The sequence below is a fragment of the Nerophis ophidion genome, linkage group LG11, assembly GCF_033978795.1.
Source record: "Nerophis ophidion isolate RoL-2023_Sa linkage group LG11, RoL_Noph_v1.0, whole genome shotgun sequence".
NCBI classification, from domain to species: Eukaryota; Metazoa; Chordata; class Actinopteri; order Syngnathiformes; family Syngnathidae; genus Nerophis; species Nerophis ophidion.
This window is the reverse complement of record NC_084621.1, coordinates 25,056,941-25,076,489: the sequence shown is the minus strand read 5'-3', so window position 1 is coordinate 25,076,489 and position 19,549 is coordinate 25,056,941. Positions and strand designations below refer to the sequence as shown.

The following is a 19,549-nucleotide window of genomic DNA, read 5'->3' as shown; positions in this document are numbered from 1 at the left end:
CAAGGCTTTTTTTTATTAGCGACCAAAAGTTGCGAACTTTATCGTGGATGTTCTCTACTAAATCCTTTCAGCAAAAATATGGCAATATCGTGAATATGATTTATTTTACACAGAACTTTCCGGTAAATAATATTAGTATATTCACCCCTCCCTCCAGGGCTGGTATTTCCTAGTGGAGACCCCCCCCCCCCCCCCTCTACTCCCCTCCCCCCTCCAACCCCCCTTCTGTCCCGCCCTCCCCTCATGTCTGCGCAGATGGATTCTTCACCCACTCGCGTGGAACCGGACTCTGGCGGGTCACAAGTCCACGCGAACGCGCGTCCTGACGGCGAGAGAGAGAGAGAGAAAGTGCGAGCGTGACGAGGGAAGGAGTCAAGGACGCAAGGGAAGGAAGGAAGGAATGAAGGAAGGAAGGGAAGGGAAGAAAGGAAGGACGCACGCGTGGGTTTAAAAAAAAAAATAACGTGACAGGACGTGCTTGCTTTGTCCACGCACTTTTGGTTCTGCCGGGTTCTGAGCAGCGCACGGACACGGAGAATCTCGGAACCTTCTTCGCGTCCTCGCCTCCTAACCCCTCGTCTCCTTCAACGCCGATGCTTCGCCGCGCGTGACGCTGCCTGCGCGCGCACGCAACTTCGACCCAGGTAAGTTCGCGCGCGCGCACGAGCGTATCTTTTAACACTTAAAAAAAAAAATGTTTGGACAAAAATACAATAACAAAGTTGACGAGTTAGTTTTCGATCGGTTGCGCTTCGGCGGTTACGTGACTCGACGGGACGGGTACCGAACCTGGATCCAATCACACGTGCGTGGTATCACGTGACCCCCACCACCACCGTTATTTTGTGTGCGTGGAGGTCAAAAGGTGGAATAACACGCCGAGGGAGGGTGAGAGTGTGCAAAAGTGCTCTTAATTACTTCCAGATTGCCGACTTGTTGTTGTTGTCGTCATCCGTCCTCTGCACTAGACATAGACAATAGCTATGAGGGCGACTTGTCCAGGGTGTACGCCGCCTTCCCCCCGAAATGGACAAGCGGTAGGAAATGGAAGGATGTTCACAAACTGTTAGACCTGGGTCCCAAGTTGTCCACTACATAGGGGTGCGGGTCCCACTCAAATATCAACACTGAACTAGATGAAGCCCATCCATCCATTTTCCACTGCTTATTCCCTTTCGGGGTCGCTGGTGCCTACCTCAGCTAAAATCGGGCGGAAGGCGGGGTGCACCCTGGACAAGTCGCCACCTCAACTGAAATTGAACTTCAAAATGACTAACTGTCGAAGTAGGGCACGGGATTTGTGAACAGGCTGAACATTTTGTGAATGAGTTGGTGTTGGAATTTTTCAAAATGGTCGAGAAATATTGAAGTAGTAACACTTTTAATTGAGAAACGGTGTTACGGAATTCCCGGAATTACAGGAAAACCGCAAATTTAGTTTTTAAAACAAAAAAACGGGAATACAGGCAATTCCTGGAATTTTGAAAATGATAGTTTGAATGTCCAGTATGAGTGAAATGTGTTGAAGGTGGAATGGTTTGAAAAATGTGGAAATGGTGGAAGTTTGAAAAGGGGCCAATTCGTTTGGAATGGGAACAATTCTGGGAAATCTGAAATTTTTTTTGAATTTTTCAACAGAAAGATTGCGATTCCCGAATAGGCTGAACAGTTTGAAGTTGGAATGGTTTTAATCGGATAAAAAATGTGGGAGTTGTGCAACTTTGAAAAATGTCTCGTTCTTTTCAATGGGAATTTTTTTAGAAATTTTGGGAAAAGCGGGAATTTTTTTCAATGAAATGTTGTGAATGTTGGGAATGAGTCGGTATTGGAATTTTTCAAACCGATCGAGAAATGTTGACATAGTTACATTTTTAATTGAGAAATGGTATCACGGAATTTCTGGAATTGCAGGAAAACCGCAAATTTTTCCAAATTGAAAAAACAAACTTTGTTTTTTTAGTCCCGATTAAGAGGAATGTTGAAGTGGGTTGAAAAATCTGGAAGGAGTAGTCGCCTGAAAAACGGGTGAAAAACGGTTTGAAAAAGCAGAAATTCTGCGAATTCTTTAAATTTTGAAAATGATAGTTTGAATGTCCAGTATGAGTGAAAAGTGTTGAAGGTGGATTGGTTTGAAAAATGTGGAAATGGTGGAAGTTTAAAAAGGGGCCAATTCGTTTTGAATGGGAAAAATTCTTGAATTCTGGGAAATCTGAGATTTTTTTAGGAATTTTTCAAGAGAAAGCCCGTGATTCCAGAATAGGCTGAACAGTTTGAGGTTTGAATCGGATGAAAAATGTGGGAGTTGCGCAAGTTTGAAAAATGTCCCGTTCTTTTCAATGGGAATTTCATGGACATTTGGGAATTTTGGGAAAAGCAGGAATTTTTTTTAATGAAATGTTTTGAAGGTTGGTAATGAGTCGGTGTTGGAATTTTTCTAACCGATCGAGAAATGTTGACGTGGTAACATTTTTAATTGAGAAATGGTATTACGGAATTCCTGGAATTGCAGGAAAACCGCAAATTTTTCCAGATTAGAAAAACAAACTTTGTTTTTTTTAGTCCTGATTAAGAGGAATGTTGAAGCGGGTTGAAAAATGTGGAAGGAGTAGTCGCCAGAAAAACTGGAGAAAAACGGTTTGAAAAAACAGAAATTCTGGGAATTCCTGGAATTTTGGAAATGATAGTTTGAATGTCCAGTATGAGTGAAATGTGTTGAAGGTGGAATGGTTTGAAAAATGTGGAAATGGTGGAAGTTTGAAAAGGGGCCAATTTCTTTTTGAATGGGAAAAATTCTGGAATTCTGGGAAATCTGAGATTTTTTTGAATTTTTCAACAGTAAGCTCGCGATTCCCGAATAGACTGAACAGTTTGAAGTTGGAACAGTTTGAATCGAATGAAAATAATGGGAGTTGTGTAACTTTGAAAAATGTCCCGTTCTTTTAAATGGAAATTTCATGGACATTTGGAAATTTTGGGAAAAGCGGGAATTTTTTTCAATGAAATGTTTTGAATGTTGGGAATGAGTCGGTTTTGGAATTTTTCAAACTGATCGAGAAATGTTGACGTAGTAACATTTGTAACTGAGAAATGGTATTACGGAATTCCTGGAATTGCAGTAAAACCGCAAATTTTTTCAGATTAAAAAAACAAACTTTGTTTTTTTAGTCCTGATTAAGAAAAATGTTGAAGTGGGTTGAAAAATGTGGAAGGAGTAGTCGCCAGAAAAATTGGAGAAAAACGGTTTGAAAACAGAAATTCTGGGAATTCCTGGAATTTTGGAAATGATAGTTTGAATGTCCAGTATGAGGGAAATGTGTTGAAGGTGGAATGGTTTGAAAAATGTGGAAATTGTGGAAGATTGAAAAGGGGCCAATTCGTTTGGAATGGGAAAAATTCTGGGAAATCCGAGATTTTTTGGAATGTTTCAAGAGAAAGCCTGTGATTCCCGAATAGGCTGAACAGTTTGAAGTTGGAACCGTTTGAATCGGATGAAAAATGTGGGAGTTGTGCAACTTTGAAAAATGTCCCATTCTTTTCAATGGGAATTTCAGGTACACTTAGGAATTTGGGGAAAAGCGGGTAACTTTTTTAATGAAATGTTGTGAATGTTGGAAATAAGTCGGTGTTGGAATTTTTCAAACGGATCGAGAAATGTTGACGTAATAACATTTTTAATTGAGAAATGGTATTATGGAATTCCTGGAATTACAGGAAAACTGCAAATTTTTCCAGATAAAAAATACAACTTAGTTTAAAAAAAAAAAAAAAACGGGAATACAGGGAATTCCTGGAATTTTGAAAATGATAGTTTGAATGTCCAGTATGAGTGAAATGTGTTGAAGGTGGAATGGTTTGAAAAATGTGGAAATGGTGGAAGTTTGAAAAGGGGCCAATTCATTTTGAAGGAGAAAAATTCTGGAATTCTGGGAAATCTGAGATTTTTGAGAATTTTTCAAGAGAAAGCTCGCAATTCCCGAATAGGCTGAACATTTTGAAGTTGGAACGGTTTGAATTGGATGAAAAATGTGGAAGTTGTGCAACTTGGAGAAAAGTCCCGTTCTTTTCAATGGGAATTTCATGGACATTTGGGAATTTTGGGAATTATTTTTTTTAATGAAATGTTTTGAATGTTGTGAATGAGTCGGTGTTGGAATTTTTCAAACCGATCGAGAAATATTGAAGTAGTAACATTTTTAATTGAGAAATTGTATTACGGAATTCCTGGAATTACATGAAAACCGCAAATTTTTTCAGATTAAAAAAACAACAAAAAACTTAGTTTAAAAAAAAAAAACGGGAATATAGAGAATTCCTGGAATTTTGAAAATGATGGTTTGAATGTCCAGTATGAGTGAAATGTGTTAAAGGTGGAATGGTTTGAAAAATGTGGAAATCGTGGAAGTTTGAAAAGGGGCCAATTCATTTTGAATGGGAATAATTCTGGAATTCTGGGAAATCTGAGATTTTTGAGAATTTTTCAAGAGAAAGCTCGCGATTTCTGTATAGGCTGAAAAGTTACAAAATGGAACGGTTTAAATCGGATGAAAAATGTGGGAGTTGTGCAACTTAGAAACATGTCCCGTTCTTTTCAATGGGGATTTAATGGAAATTTGGGAATTTCGGGGAAAGCGGGAATTTTTTTTTTTTAATGAAAGGTTTTGAATGTTGTGAATGAGTTGGTGTTAGAATTTTTCAAACCGGTCGAGAAATGTTGAAGTGGTAACATTTTTAATTGAGAAATGGTATTACGGAATTCCTGGAATTTCAAGAAAACCGCACATTTTTAAGATTAAAAAAAAGTTTTCTTTTGTCCTGACTAAGAGGAATGTTTGGACGGTGGAACGGTTTAAGTGGGTTAAAAAATGTGGAAATGGTGGAAGTTTGAAAAATGGCCAATTCATTTGGAAAACTTCTGGGAAATCTGAGATTTGGGGGAATTTTTCAAGAGAAAGCCCGTAATTCCCGAATAGGCTGAACAGTTTGAAGTTGGAACAGTTTGAATCGAATGAAAAATGTGGGAGTTGTAGAACTTTGAAAAATGTTATGTTCCTTCCAATGGGAATTTCCTGGACATTTGGGAATTTCAGGAAAAGCGGGAATTTTTTTTTTAATGAAATATTTTGAATGTTGTGAATGATTCGGAGTTGTACTTTTTCAAACCGGTCGAGAAATGTTGATGTAGTAACATTTTTAATTGAGAAGAGCGCACAAGGCGGATAACCAACTAAGAGAGCTAGCATGGGAGCTAGAAAACAAAAGGAACTTAGCATGGAAGCTAGCAAAAACAAAAAGGGGCCTAGCATGGAAGCTAGCGGGTAGCGAGCATGAAAAGAGAAGTCGTACATGTAATATGAAAACATTCGGGAAGCAGAGAACAAAAAAACAGTAAGCTACAAACATCTAACAAATTTAGCTTACCGCTACGCTGCAAAGACATGACACGGTACGACACGAGAGGAGCAACAATACATGAGCGACATGCAATACGTGACAATAATCCAGCACTCGACTGGAGGACAAAACAGGTTCAAATCGGAGTGGGCTGATTGACACCAGGTGTGGCCAGGTGCCAATCAGCCGCAGCTGAGGGAAAACAGCGCTCAGGGAGAATGACAGGAAATCAACAAAATAAGAGCGCTGACAGGAAATACTACACACACTGGAAAAAAACAGAACACAAACAAACTGTCAGGGGCCAGACTGACATACTCAACTTTTAGGTTAACATTTTCAACCCAATAGTTTGGTTGGGAATAAGCCAACATTAAGTTATCATAACTCAACTTTTGGGTTAAATAATTCAACGCTAAAGTTGGGTCGAAAAAATTAACCCAAAATTGGGTTATTTTTTAACCCACCATTTTTATTTATTAAGTCAAAGGAACTCACTAGTTTTTAATATTTGTTTCCTAAAATCCAGTCATACATCTTATATTTTTTCAGCTCTTTTTATTTGCCGTTTAAGCATTTGTACACACGTGTGTGTGTGTGTGTGTGTGTGTGTGTGTGTGTGTGTGTGTGTGTGTGTGTGTGTGTGTGTGTGTGAGACACAGGAAACCGTTACGAGGTCAAAGGTGAAGTAATTGCTGCACTAATGGTTGTGAAGACCGCAAAAATGCAAAGTTGTTGTTTTTTTTCCTCCCTCCGAGGTCCAGATGTGTGAATACTCCCTGACATGTCTGTCTGACTCCCCCGCAGAGCAGGAAAATTCTCCTCAAGGTGCCGATGATGACTTTTTAATGATGTTCTAAGTATAGGGTTGTCACCATACCAGGATGTCAGTAGTCGATACATGTGAATTTCCACAATTCTAGATTCTTATCCGATACCACTAAAACGTTTTAAGTTCGATACTTAAGTGTCAAGTACTGTACTTAAAATCATTATGCTTCAACATAAATGTTCACGTGTTTTTAAACTGAATTATCGTCTGCTATCAGGTAACTATTCAAGTACCGTATTTTGTGGACTATGGACCGGTATATAAGCCGCACCCACAAAATATTTTCCATATATCCATAACCAATCAATCAATGTTTACTTATATAGCCCTAAATCACAAGTATCTCAAAGGGCTGCACAAGCCACAACGTTTTATATATATATATATATATATATATATATATATATATATATATATATATATATATATATATATATATATATATATGTGTGCACATAGATGTATGTATGTATATATACGTATCTCTATATATATGTATATATGTGTATATATGTATGTATGTATGTATACATACATATATATATATATAAAGGCAAAGGACGGACTAAAAAAATAACATTTAAAAAAGAAGTAAAAACATTGAAATAGCAAATACAAATTACCCTAAGAACAATTTGTTTGATAAAAAGCAGTTAGAAAGTAAAAAATAGTTAAAAAAGTTAAAGATTAAAAACAGTTTAAAGTGTCATGCTGGGTTAAAAGCCAGTGAATAAATGTATGTATGTATATATATATATATATATATATATATATATATATATATATATATATATACATATGTACTGTATATATATATATACATATATATATGTATATGTGTGTGTGTGTGTAATTAAATACCTAAGCTATAGGCTCCTAGGAGCTACCAGCTACACAACAGCTAAGCACACTATAGCTCACGAGCTAGTCATACGTAATGACTCTCCTCATTGCATTGTCTAAAACATGACATTTGTCAATATAAATAAGTTCTAAAAAGTTATAGTTGCATATTACTTGTTGTGATCCGTTATTCGGATCTTCACATGTTATTGTTTATTTTTCCATCTGTGTTTTCATTCTCCGTCCGACCCATTTATTTCCTGTTTTGTCCATCACTATGGTTACTCACTAGTTCACCTGCTACACTAGGTCCCGCACACCTGCTTCAGATAATCATCTTCCCTTTATAAGCCTTCCCCTTTTCATTATTCTTTCTCGGATCCTAATTTGCCCAGGCGCAACAGTGACGACTCTCGACCTTCATCTTCTTCGTATATATATTCTTGCTAGCTTTTACGCTAATCCATTTGTTTATTTCCAGCTCACATGCTAAGGAATTGTTTTTCTGTTTTTGTGTGCCTTCGTGCCAGCTTAGTTTATCATTCTGTATTTCTTAGTTCTCTTTTGTTTGCCTTCTCTTTACACCAGTGTTTTTGTTCCTAGCCTTTTTATTATTTAATAAATACATTATATCTTACCTTTGCTGTGTTCTGCTTCGACGCATCCACGGGACAACAACACCGGCATTACCATGCTGAAAAAGAGTCATTACATTACTTACACATACAAAGTCGCCAAGGCGAGTAAAGTATTCAGTAACAAACGTGTCCGCGTCATGAGCTTAACCTAACTGTTGTGGCCACTAGGTGTCGCAAAAGACACCACACCACTCCAACTTAAAAGACAGCATATGTCCATTTCACATGATCAATAATAAACATGTTAGCGTTTGATTAATTTCGCCTGATCAAACATTTCCTAACATGCTGCACAGATAAAATAATACAAGTATATATGACTCCTGCTGATATTGTATCGGATTGATCGGTATCTTATCGTAAGTAAAAAAAAATTGAAATACAGACTATGGAGACAAAGTAGCTAAGTTGGCAACACTGATCCTTTCTGCTACATCTTCTTATTCTCTGGCAGAGCAGCTGTGTAGTTAACAGGAGGCCCCAAATCTATCCGTGGCAGGCCGCCACAAATAAATGAAAGTGCAGAAAGTATAGGGAAAATGTACTCAGTTTTGCTTTGAGCGACATCAACAAGCGATCATGTAGACACCAGTGTAAACGCTGCTGATGGGATTATGTTGAATTTTACAGCCACTAAGTGTGGATTTATTGTGAATGAAAAGAGTCTGCGGTGCTGGATGTTAAATTGTTTGTGATGATCACATGACACGCCGCAGCGTTTGCTTTCTCCATTCGTTCTCTTCCTGCCGAGCGGCGCGTCTCTTGACAGCGATGTCATCCCCTCTGCAGCGTCTGACGACTGATTCCCATACTTTTTTATTTTCATACTCCAAAAGCTCATCTGCTCGAAGTCACTTTTGACTACTCTCGTTTTGCTCGCCTGGCGAGTGACAGGAATCATAACATACTTGTTGCACTTTTATTTATATATATATATATATATATATATATATATATATATATATATATATATATATATATATATATATATATATATATTCACGTATATATATATATGTATATATATATACGCATATATATATATATATATGTATATATTTATTTATATGTATATATATATATTTTTATATATATAAACATATATTTATTTTATTTTTTTTCTCACGTTAAAACATTTTAGATCTACTCATATCCATCCGTCCATATAAATATACATACATTTATACACATATACTGTACATATATATATATATATATATATATATATATATATATATATATATATATATATATATATATATATATATATATATATATATATATATATATATATATGTACATCCATCCATCCATTTTCTACCGCTTATTCCCTTTGGGGTTGCAGGGCGCGCTAGTGCCTATCTCAGCTACTATCGGGCGGAAGGTGGCGTACACCCTGGACAAGTCGCCACCTCATTGCAGATATATATACATACATATATACATATGTGTGTATATATATATATATATATGAGGTGGCGACTTGTCCAGGGTGTACACCGCCTTCCGCCCGATTGTAGCTGAGATAGGCGCCAGCACCCCCCGCGACCCCAAAAGGGAATAAGCGGTAGAAAATGGATGGATGGATATATCTATATATATATATATGTATGTGTGTGTGTGTGTGTGTATATTTCCCCCCCTTAACTTATCGAAGTGGAATTTTTGATGTGAAGTAATTAGATAGCCTTAGATACTGTAGCTCAATAATTCATAACAACATCGATTAAGTCATAAATAATTTTTAAGCGAATGACTGTTTAAAAAAAATAAAAAATCCCACTAAAATTATCGGGGATCGAAAAGTGTCACACTCAAAAAAGTGTTCATACGTCATAATTTTTTTAATTTTTTTTATTTTAACCAGTAAATCTCTAGATTACTTTCAGATCTGTCCGTCGATTATAAATTTGTTTTACTAGTAGTAGTAATCATTTGTTTGTTCATTGTATGCCCTTTTTAGTCGTAGAAACCTTGTATGGCAAAGCACACAAAATATGAAATATTTCCCAAAAACATTTCAAATTGCAATATTTGATGTTAAGTACCGTATTTCCCTGAATTGCCGCCGAGGCGCTAATTAATTTAAAACCTCTTCTCACTCCTGCGCTTACGAAAGGCATGCGGTAAAAGTAAGCATGCGCTAATTATTTTAAAACCTCTTCTCACTCCGGAACATACCAAAGGCATGCAGTAAAAATCTGAGTTTTATGTAAGCTTGGACCTTAAATCCTACTGAATAGCTCTTAATCTTCTTCCCTTCATGTGATTTCAAATTACCGGTATTGAAATCAGCCTCCTCCATTTTGAAAATGATGCCAGGGGAAGTGTAAATCGTGACGTCACGAGTTTGAGCTGGCGGTAATACTAAACATGCGCTAATTATTTTGGGAAGCGAGTTTGACCCGGCAGTAATTCAAGGAAATACGGTAATCTGAGCCTTAAATAGCTCAAAAATTCATAACAACATTTATTTTGATTAATTATTTTTTGAGCAATGATAGTTTAAAAAAATTATTTAAAAAATGCCTAAATGGCAGTGTTTGGGTTAGGGTTATAGGAGTAAACATTGCAAATGTTCTTAATAAATGTCCCCTAGTATTATTTTTATAATGTGCCTTAAAAAATTAGCTACGGGCAGCAAATGCCCCCCGGCCCGCAATTTTGATCCCTCCGCTTTATGCTGATTATTTCAGTTTCAGAACGCACATTTCCAAACAAGTGCACACATTTAAGTCCAAAAATGATCACGCTCTGAGCAATTATAAGGTAATGTTGGGATTTTGTCCACAAAACGTGTACATCCTTGTATGAATGTTATTGACTGAATTAAGCGCGTGCATATTAATGCAAAGATGTCTGTAATTATACCCAGGTTATGAATGAAAGTGGATATGATTGTTATATTTCTTCCTTCCAGCCGGCGAACTTTGACTGGTGCGTCAGTCAAACTACATTGATTGAAATTAAACCTTCAACCGTCGTCAAACATTAATTATACAAGGGTGTTAGTGTTTGCTCAGGTTGCTCATTAATATTCATGGAAATTACACATGATGGCAGAAAGTGGTAATATTTAGCTTATTTGGAGCAACACGTACACAATTTAACTTGCCTGAGAAGGAGTAGGAGGAAGTGGAGCATATTTGCCTGCAGTTTATTTTCACCATCTCAAAGTAATTACTGATAGTTTGTTAACTCCATGGGTATAACATTCTTTTTCAAAAGTGTTATAGTAAAATAACACTATGTATATATATATATATATATATATATATATATATATATATATATATATATATATATATATATATATATACATATATATATATATATATATATACATATATATATATATATATATACATATATGTAGGTGTGGGAAAAAATCACAAGACTACTTCATCTCTACAGAGCTGTTTCATGAGGGGTTCCCTCAATCATCTCCTGATGATTGAGGGAACCCCTCATGAAACAGCTCTGTAGAGATGAAGTAGTCTTGTGATTTTTTCCCACACCTACATATTGCGCTCTACCACGGTATCGAGCACTATTCTCCGGATAATCCAATCAAGACATATATATACATATATATATATATATATATATATATATATATATATATATATATATATATACATATATACATATCTATATATATATATATATTTATATAAACACACATACATGTATATATGTAAATATATTTTTATATACATACATACATTCATATATACAGTGTATATATGCATACATATATACATACATATACATATAGATACATATATAAATGTATGTTTATATGTATATTTATGCATATATATGTATGTATATAATGTAATTTTACCAAATTAATGTCAAACGTAAATATATATATTTATATGTATATATGTCTATATGTATATAAATACACACACACACACACACATATATATATACATACATACATTTATATATACAGTATATAATTTATATGTATTTATTTTGCCGTTTTTGTTCACATTTTGAAGGTGTTTTAATGAATATACATGCATGTTTAACATATAGATTCCTATCTTTCATGAAGACAAGAATATAAGTTGGTGTATTACCTGATTCTGATGACTTGCAATGATTGGAATCAGACGTTCACGTTTTCAAATGGAGGAGAAAAAAAGTTCCTCTTTTCTGTCTAATACCACATGAAAGTCGTTGGTTTTTGGTATCTTATCTGTCCAGCTTCCATATTAGTTTTTATACACTTTACAATAAATACATTGGCGCCAAACTCCGTAGCTTGCTAGCTTGTTTGCGCTGGCTTTCGGAGACTCTTATTTTGTTAGCGCAGGCGCGATGGAGCGGCACTTTTATTGTGAAGACAGGAACTGTGCGATCAGTCTTTAGGCTTTTGACGGGAAGTACGGTTGAAATAAAGTGTCTTTTTTACTTTACACTTTTGATTGATTGATTGAAACTTTCATTAGTAGATTGCACAGTACAGTACATATTCCGTACAATTGACCACTTAATGGTAACACCCGAATAAGTTTTTTAACTTGTTTAAGTCGGGTCACGTGACCGCCTGGCTCTGTTTGATTGGTCCAACGTCACCAGTGACTGCATGTGATTGGTGAAACGCAGGCATGCGTAGATTCTACTTTGAAGCTCTGTCATGAACCAAAACAAACATTAATAGATCGATAAAAAAAAAAAGTAGCGAGCTGAATGCAGATAAATGAAACAGAGTAAAAGTAGTGTTTATTCTCTATAAATATACTCGAGTAAAAGTAAAAGTATGTTGCATAAAAACTACTCATAGAAGTACAATTTATCCCAAAAGTTACTCAAGTAAATGTAACCGAGTAAATGTAGCGCGTTGCTGCCCACCTCTGTGTGTATATATATATATATATATATATATATATATATATATATATATATATATATATATATATATATATATACATATATATGTATATATATATATATATATATATATATATATATATATATATATATATATATATATACATATATATATATATATATATATATATATATATATATATATATATATATATATATATATATATATATATATATATATATATATATATATATATGTATGTGTGTGTCCAAAGCCTGCAACTTCCCGGCACATTTTGGTGAACTCGCATAATATTCAGCAGTAATCTTGCTGCTGCATCTCCTCTGAGTTGGTGAAAGTTCATTGTAAATTACAAATCATGCCCCTCACCTGGATAGTAGAAGGCTGTGGACATAAACCGAGAAGTTGGTCAACTTTGACATTCGACCTATACCCCGGGATGGTTTTTAAGCCTTCGTAAAGATTTTAATTAAATCTTCTTTTAAACGGGAAGATACATATATCTTATCAGTCGGCATCCTAGTGAGAGCAGACATTGTGCATTAAGCGAGTGTTTTATTATGTTTGTAGTTTGTGTAGCTTGTTTAGCACTTAGAATTTATTCTACATGATTAGTAGTGTTGTTGATTCTGAAGGGAAAAGCAAATATCCAAATGCGCCTGTTGTTGTATGCTGAAAATGAGCAAAATAAGTAAATATTACATGTTATAATGAATGTTACTACATTACAGATACAGTATACCCACAGCATGTATATAAGCGTTGATGGAAGTTTTTGGATGTTCTTTTTTTTAAATAGAGTTCCATTGTCAGCTGACTTTTGTCAACTTTTATTTACGATTTAGAATGCAAAAAAAAAAACAGAAACATAAATGTTTTTGTCTTATGTGAATAATAGGCAACATTCCATGCAGCTGGAACATAAATAATTATTATATATGGACAAGTATCTGTTTTCCAATGTTTTTGTTGCAATAACGGCCTTTTTGCGTTTTAAGGTTACGAAGAATACTTAAAATGTTGGTAAGAATTTCAGAAAATCACGAGTTGAGTCAATGTTATCGGAAAAATATCGCAGGTTTTACTGCAACTTTCTTAAAAAAAAAAGCGGCCTGCAAATTTTGGGCAAAATAACAAAAACTCCTGGTGGAACTGATCACTGGTTAGGACAGGGGTCGGCAACCCAAAACGTTGAAAGAGCCATTTTGGAACAAAAATACAAAAAAAAAAAATCCGTCTGGAGCCGCAAAAAATTAAAAGCCTTCTATAAGTGATGCAATGAAGTCAACACATTATATAAGTGTCTATATTAGCTTATTAAAAAGTCTTATATTTTGTGTTCTAATGAAAGCAACACATGATGTGTCTATATTAGCCTACTATCAAAATGACTTTAAAAATCTGTGGATGTCGCGTCTCAGCGGAGTTGGCTGTTCAGAGTTGAACAAGGTTTTATTGACCATAAATATTCTGCGGCTTTGACTTTTCAGTCTGTCGTCTTCCTCTCCAACTCTCCAACCCTCCTTCTCCTGCTGCTCCTGGACTGCTACTGTTAAAGACAACAGGTGATTAGACAACTCGTACCACCTGGGAAATCTAATCACCTGCCAGCTGTGTCTCGCCTTCAACACTAGCACGCCCCGTATGATGGTGCTCTGTCTTCAGCACCATGGACAGAGGCGGTGACCTTTGCGCCTGCAGGCGCGCTGATCACTCCCTCCCTCCACAAAGTCCAATATAAGTGTTATAATGAAGACAACACATGATGTAAGTGTCTATATTAGCTATAATAGACTACTACCAAAATGACTTTGTGTCACAGGCTGAAGCAAATCTTTGTTGACAGAAATGTTGAAATGTAATATTTATTCTACACATTTTTACAACATTGGAAAACATTAGTAAAACGCAGGCCTCTCAGAGGGTGAGATACCTCTCCTAAATGACTGGGTTAGATTGGCCAAAGGTATAGATGTGTGTGTCCAAGTTAAAGGAATCGGCAGGCTGTCTTCTTCTAATGAATTTATTACAATCTTTGCAAGCAGGGTAACGTTTGCTGTGGTGTGGAACAACTAGGCACACAAACCACTATCAGAAATACAATATTACGTACAGATAATGTGTCATGAGAAATGCAAATATTGCAAATTAAATACACAGAAGACGTAAGTAAAGGAATGTTAGTTAGCATCAGTTAGCTTGCAGTCATGCACTGACCAAATATGCCTGATTAGCACACCACAGAAGTCAATAACATCAACAAAGCTCACCTTTGTGCATTCACGCACAGCATAAAACGTAGAGGTTGCCCTCAAGTGGGTTCTTCAGACCACCACAAACTGCCAGGAGAGCTCGGGATTCTGGGTATAACCCTGTTTTATTTTTCCTCAATTTGTGCAAAATCTTTTGCTTTTCAGCAAAGCGTCGGTTCCGCGTGTGTGTCTCTCAGCAGCACCCCCAACTCCAACCACACGTCTCGTCAAGGCTGCCGCTAATAAAGGCGCCAGGTGATTAGATAACAAGGCCCACCTGGGCTATCTAGGCACCTGTCGCCGTCTTCGAGGCCGGTCCTGATACACCCCATTCCGTGGCAGACCCGCAGGCCACACCCCCCTCCACAGTGGACGGAATGATACAAAGGAGTGTCATAAAACATGGCTTTCTCTAGCATGAGTTCAAGGCATACTTGCCCACCCTCCAGGATTTTCCGGGAGACTCCCAAAAGTCAACGCCTTTTCCGAAAACCTCCAAGGACAAATTTTCTCCCGAAAATCTCCCGAAATTCAGGCTGAGCTGGAGGCCATGCCCCCTCCAGCTCCATGCGGACCTGAATCAGCAATGTTGTGACCCTCTTAAACAGGACAATACTGCCATCTACTGTACATAGAGTAGAATAGAATGTACTTTATTGATCCCTGGGGGAAATTAAGCACCACAGTTCGCTCACAATAAACAATGATAATAATAAATAATATAATATATATAAATATTCTACATACTGTATATTCTACATTTAAGTGCAGTCAAGGAGCATATGCATTAGTGAGTCTGTTCTGAAGCCCACAGTAAAGAGACTTAACTTCATCACGTCGCCTGGTTATTGACTTCAACCCAATATATTACACCGTCAACGAGCAAAATGAAGAAATACGCTTGCAAGTTCCAAAACGAATGGCAGAACAAAGGTTACTCAAATAGTGAAAGTTAAGTGTTTTTTTTTTTTTTTAGTAACCAGCAAGCACAGTACAGTTAGTAGAACAACTGTTTTTATTACTGTGTGTTTGATAGGTGCCGTTGGAAATTCAACTATTTATTTTATTTATATGTCATAAAATAATTATATATATATATATATCTAGAATTCACTAAAAGTCAAGTATTTCATACATACACATATACATATATATATATATATATATATATATATGTATATATATATATATATATATATATATATATATATATGTATATATATATATATATATATATATATATATATATATATATATATATATGAAATACTTGAGTTGGTGAATTATACTCCTCCCCTCTTAACCACGCCCCCCGCCCCAACCACGCCTCCGCGCAACCCCCAAATATGCCCCCCCCACCAGTTACCTCCCCGAATCGGACATTTCAAGGTTGGCAAGTATGGTTCAAGGACCGCCAAAATTTGTCGGACAAAACGGCGCTCGCCAAATACTCTCATCGGTGAAGCATGTTTAATATAAAAAGTGGGATTTTTAACATAATAATAATAGAAAATAATAATACATTTTATTTGTAAAAAGCACTTTACGTTGAGCAAACAACCTCAAAGTGCTACGGTGTATTAAAAATAAAAAAATAAAAATGATAATAATAAAATGATAATAAAAATAAATGAAATATAAAAACTAGACTACAGCCTAATAGCTAAAGTTAGTATGCATATATCTATAAAAAGGCTTTTTTAAAAGAAGGGTTTTTAAGCCTTTTTTAAAAGCATCCACAGTCTGAGGTGCCCTCAGGTGGTCAGGGAGAGCGTTCCACAGACTTGGAGCAGCAGAGCAGAAAGCCCGGTCTCCCATAGTTCGTAGCTTCGTCCTTGGAGGTTGGACAACAATTAGGAAGGTTTGTATCATGTTGTCCTCCTACAGAAAATATATTAAAACATATTTTTCTATTTTCATACATTTTTTTGAAAAATCCAGGGAGCCACTAGGGCGGCGCTAAAGAGTCGCAGGTTGCAAAGTAGTCGCACTATTGATCATGTGATACGCACAAGTCCATACGAGGACCTAATATACAGGTTGCTTGGAGCATCTTGAGCCAACAATGAAACGTTCATTGAGGACCAGCTGAGAAACAACCACGAGTTCTCGGCTCTGAGTCCATCCGGCTGGAGGACTGTCATGTTTTTGCTCCTGCCGGCCACGGATTATGTGCGGCAAATAAAGCCGTGACCGTCCGAAGCACGCCAGAGGTGCGGACGGCGGCCAACGGTGGGGGGTTTGGAGTAGATGGAAGGCGGCGGTCCTGAAGAGACGCCATATGACGAGCAGAAGAAGAGAAAGTGACAATGAAAGACGGGGAGGCTGGGAAATATTGCTGCCTATTCTTCTTCCTGTTCCCATGGCGATAGCTGCCTTCATCTCAGGCGGGATGTGAGCGTATGAGCGACAGGGCCTTGGGACTACGCAGGGTTCGCCTTAGCAGCATTCAATTGTCTGGAAGCATCAGCTGTTATTATGTGTGTGTGTGTGTGTGTGTGTGTGTGTGTGTGTGTGTTTTGGCAATGCTCACTTAATGGGGACATTGCTCTGTTCACACAGTCACCTTTAGGGGACCTCTGACTGTAGGGGGACCCATAAACAGGTACCCTACAGCAGTGGCCCCCAACATTTTTGTAGCTGCGGACCGGTCAACGCTTGATAAATTGTCCGGCAGGGAAGGGGATTCTTTTTTATTTTTTTCTTCTTCTTTTTCTTAGTCATGAAAAAGGGTTTTTTTGGGGGGTTGGTGCACTAATTGTAAGTGTATCTTGTGTTTTTTTATGTTGATTTAAAGGCCTACTGAAATGAGATTTTCATATTTAAACAGGGATAGCAGGTCCATTCTATGTGTCATACTTGATTATTTCGCGATATTGCCATATTTTTGCACAAATGATTTAGTAGAGAACATCGACAACAAAGTTAGCAACTTTTGGTCGCTAATAAAAAAGCATTGCCTTTACTGGAAGTAGCAGACCATGTGTGCGTGACGTCACCGGTGTGAGGGCTCATCCTCACATCCTCAGATTGTTTATAATGTGAGCCACCAGCAGCAGGCGAAATTTGGACCGAGAATGCGCCGATTTCCCCATTAATTTGAGCGAGGATAAAAGATTTGTGGACGAGGAAAGTTAGATTGAAGCAGTAATAAAGAAAAAGAAAAGGCGATGGCTCCAAGCGGCGGCAGTGGGAGACTTTCAGATGTAATTAGACACATTTACTAGGATAATTCTGGAAAATCCCTTATCTGCTTATTGTGTTAATAGTATTTTAGTGTCATACCTTAAAGTCGGATGGCTGCGGTGAACGCCAGTGTCTCTGAGAGACGCCGAGGAGCCAAGATCACAGCTGCCTTTTTGAGCTGCAGGATGAGGTCGCATAATCCACTAAAGTCTCCGGTAAGAGCCGACTTGATATCACAATTTTCCCATCCAAAAACTTGCTGGTTGACGTAGAGAAACATGTTTGCTTGACCGCTCTGTGTTAAAGCTTCACAACAAAGAAACACCGGCTGTGTTTCGGTGCTAAAGGCAGCTGAAATCCACCGCTTTCCACCAACAGCATTCTTCTTTGACGTCTCCATTATTAATTGAAAAAATTGCAAAAGATTCAGCAACACAGATGTCCAAAATACTGTGTAATTGCGCGATGAAAAGAAACGACTTTTAGCCGTAAGTGGTGCTGGGCTAATCTGTCTCCAACCAATAACGTCACAAACACGCGTCATCCTTCCGCGATGTTTTCAACAGGAAACTCCGAGGGAAATTTAAAATGTAATTTAGTAAACTAAACCGGTCGTATTGGCATGTGTTGCAATGTTAAGATTTCATCATTGATATATAAACTATCAGACTGCGTGGGTTTCAGTAGGCCTTTAATAAAAAAAAATAATAATAATTATACAAATTTATAAAAAATTCTTCTGGGTCGCGGCCCGGTGGTTGGGGACCACTGCCCTACAGGGAAACCTTTTTAAATGATAGTCAGATCCATTCTGAAGATGCCTAAGTGATTTTTAAGCTTTGGCCCATAAAACATGTTTACTAGTTAGTTTGAGTGTGAGACATTTGCACCGCAGCCCCCTCATCGGGCTGTAGCTGGTACTGCACTCGCTGCTCTGCTCACGCTTCTTCCGTGTATAGTTGATCACTTTTTTAAATTTTTTTAAATGGTCCTCAGTAGTCACGTACAAATGTGTGTGAATTATGCGAAATTATTTAAATTTGGTCCCCATGAACCACATTAACTTGTTTGGGCAATGCTGACTTAATGGGGACATCGGTCTGTTTACACAGTCACCTTTAAGGGACCTCTGATGGTATGGGGACCAATAAACAGGACCCCTAAAGGGAAACCTTTTTAAATGATAATCAGATCCATTCTGAAGACGCCTAAGTGATTTTTAATATATTTAATTTGAACTTTTTTTTTTTCTTTTAAATGGTCCTCAGTAGTCACCTACAAATGTGTGTGAATTATGCAAAATTATGAAAATTCAGTCCCCATGAACCATATTAACTCATTTTCCCCAGGGTCCCCAGTAAGAATGATCAGCACATTATCAATCATCAATCAATCAATGTTTACTTATATAGCCCTAAATCACTAGTGTCTCAAAGGGCTGCACAAACCACTACGACATCCTCGGTAGGCCCACATAAGGGCAAGGAAAACTCACACCCAGTGGGACGTCGGTGACAATAATGACCCAGTGGGACGTCGG

The 19,549-nt window shown here is 37.0% G+C and overlaps 1 protein-coding gene across 2 annotated transcripts in view; it reads left to right on the top strand.

Annotated features, from left to right (window-relative positions):
• The first annotated feature begins 245 nt into the window (after window positions 1-245).
• The window catches only part of LOC133561852 (raftlin-like), a 268,397-nt gene continuing 249,093 nt past the window's right edge, over window positions 246-19,549 (top strand). For both annotated transcript variants that reach the window (XM_061915456.1, XM_061915455.1), the window contains exon 1: window positions 246-644. The gene's annotated coding sequence lies outside the window, so the exon portion shown is untranslated. The remainder of the gene's footprint in view (window positions 645-19,549) is intronic.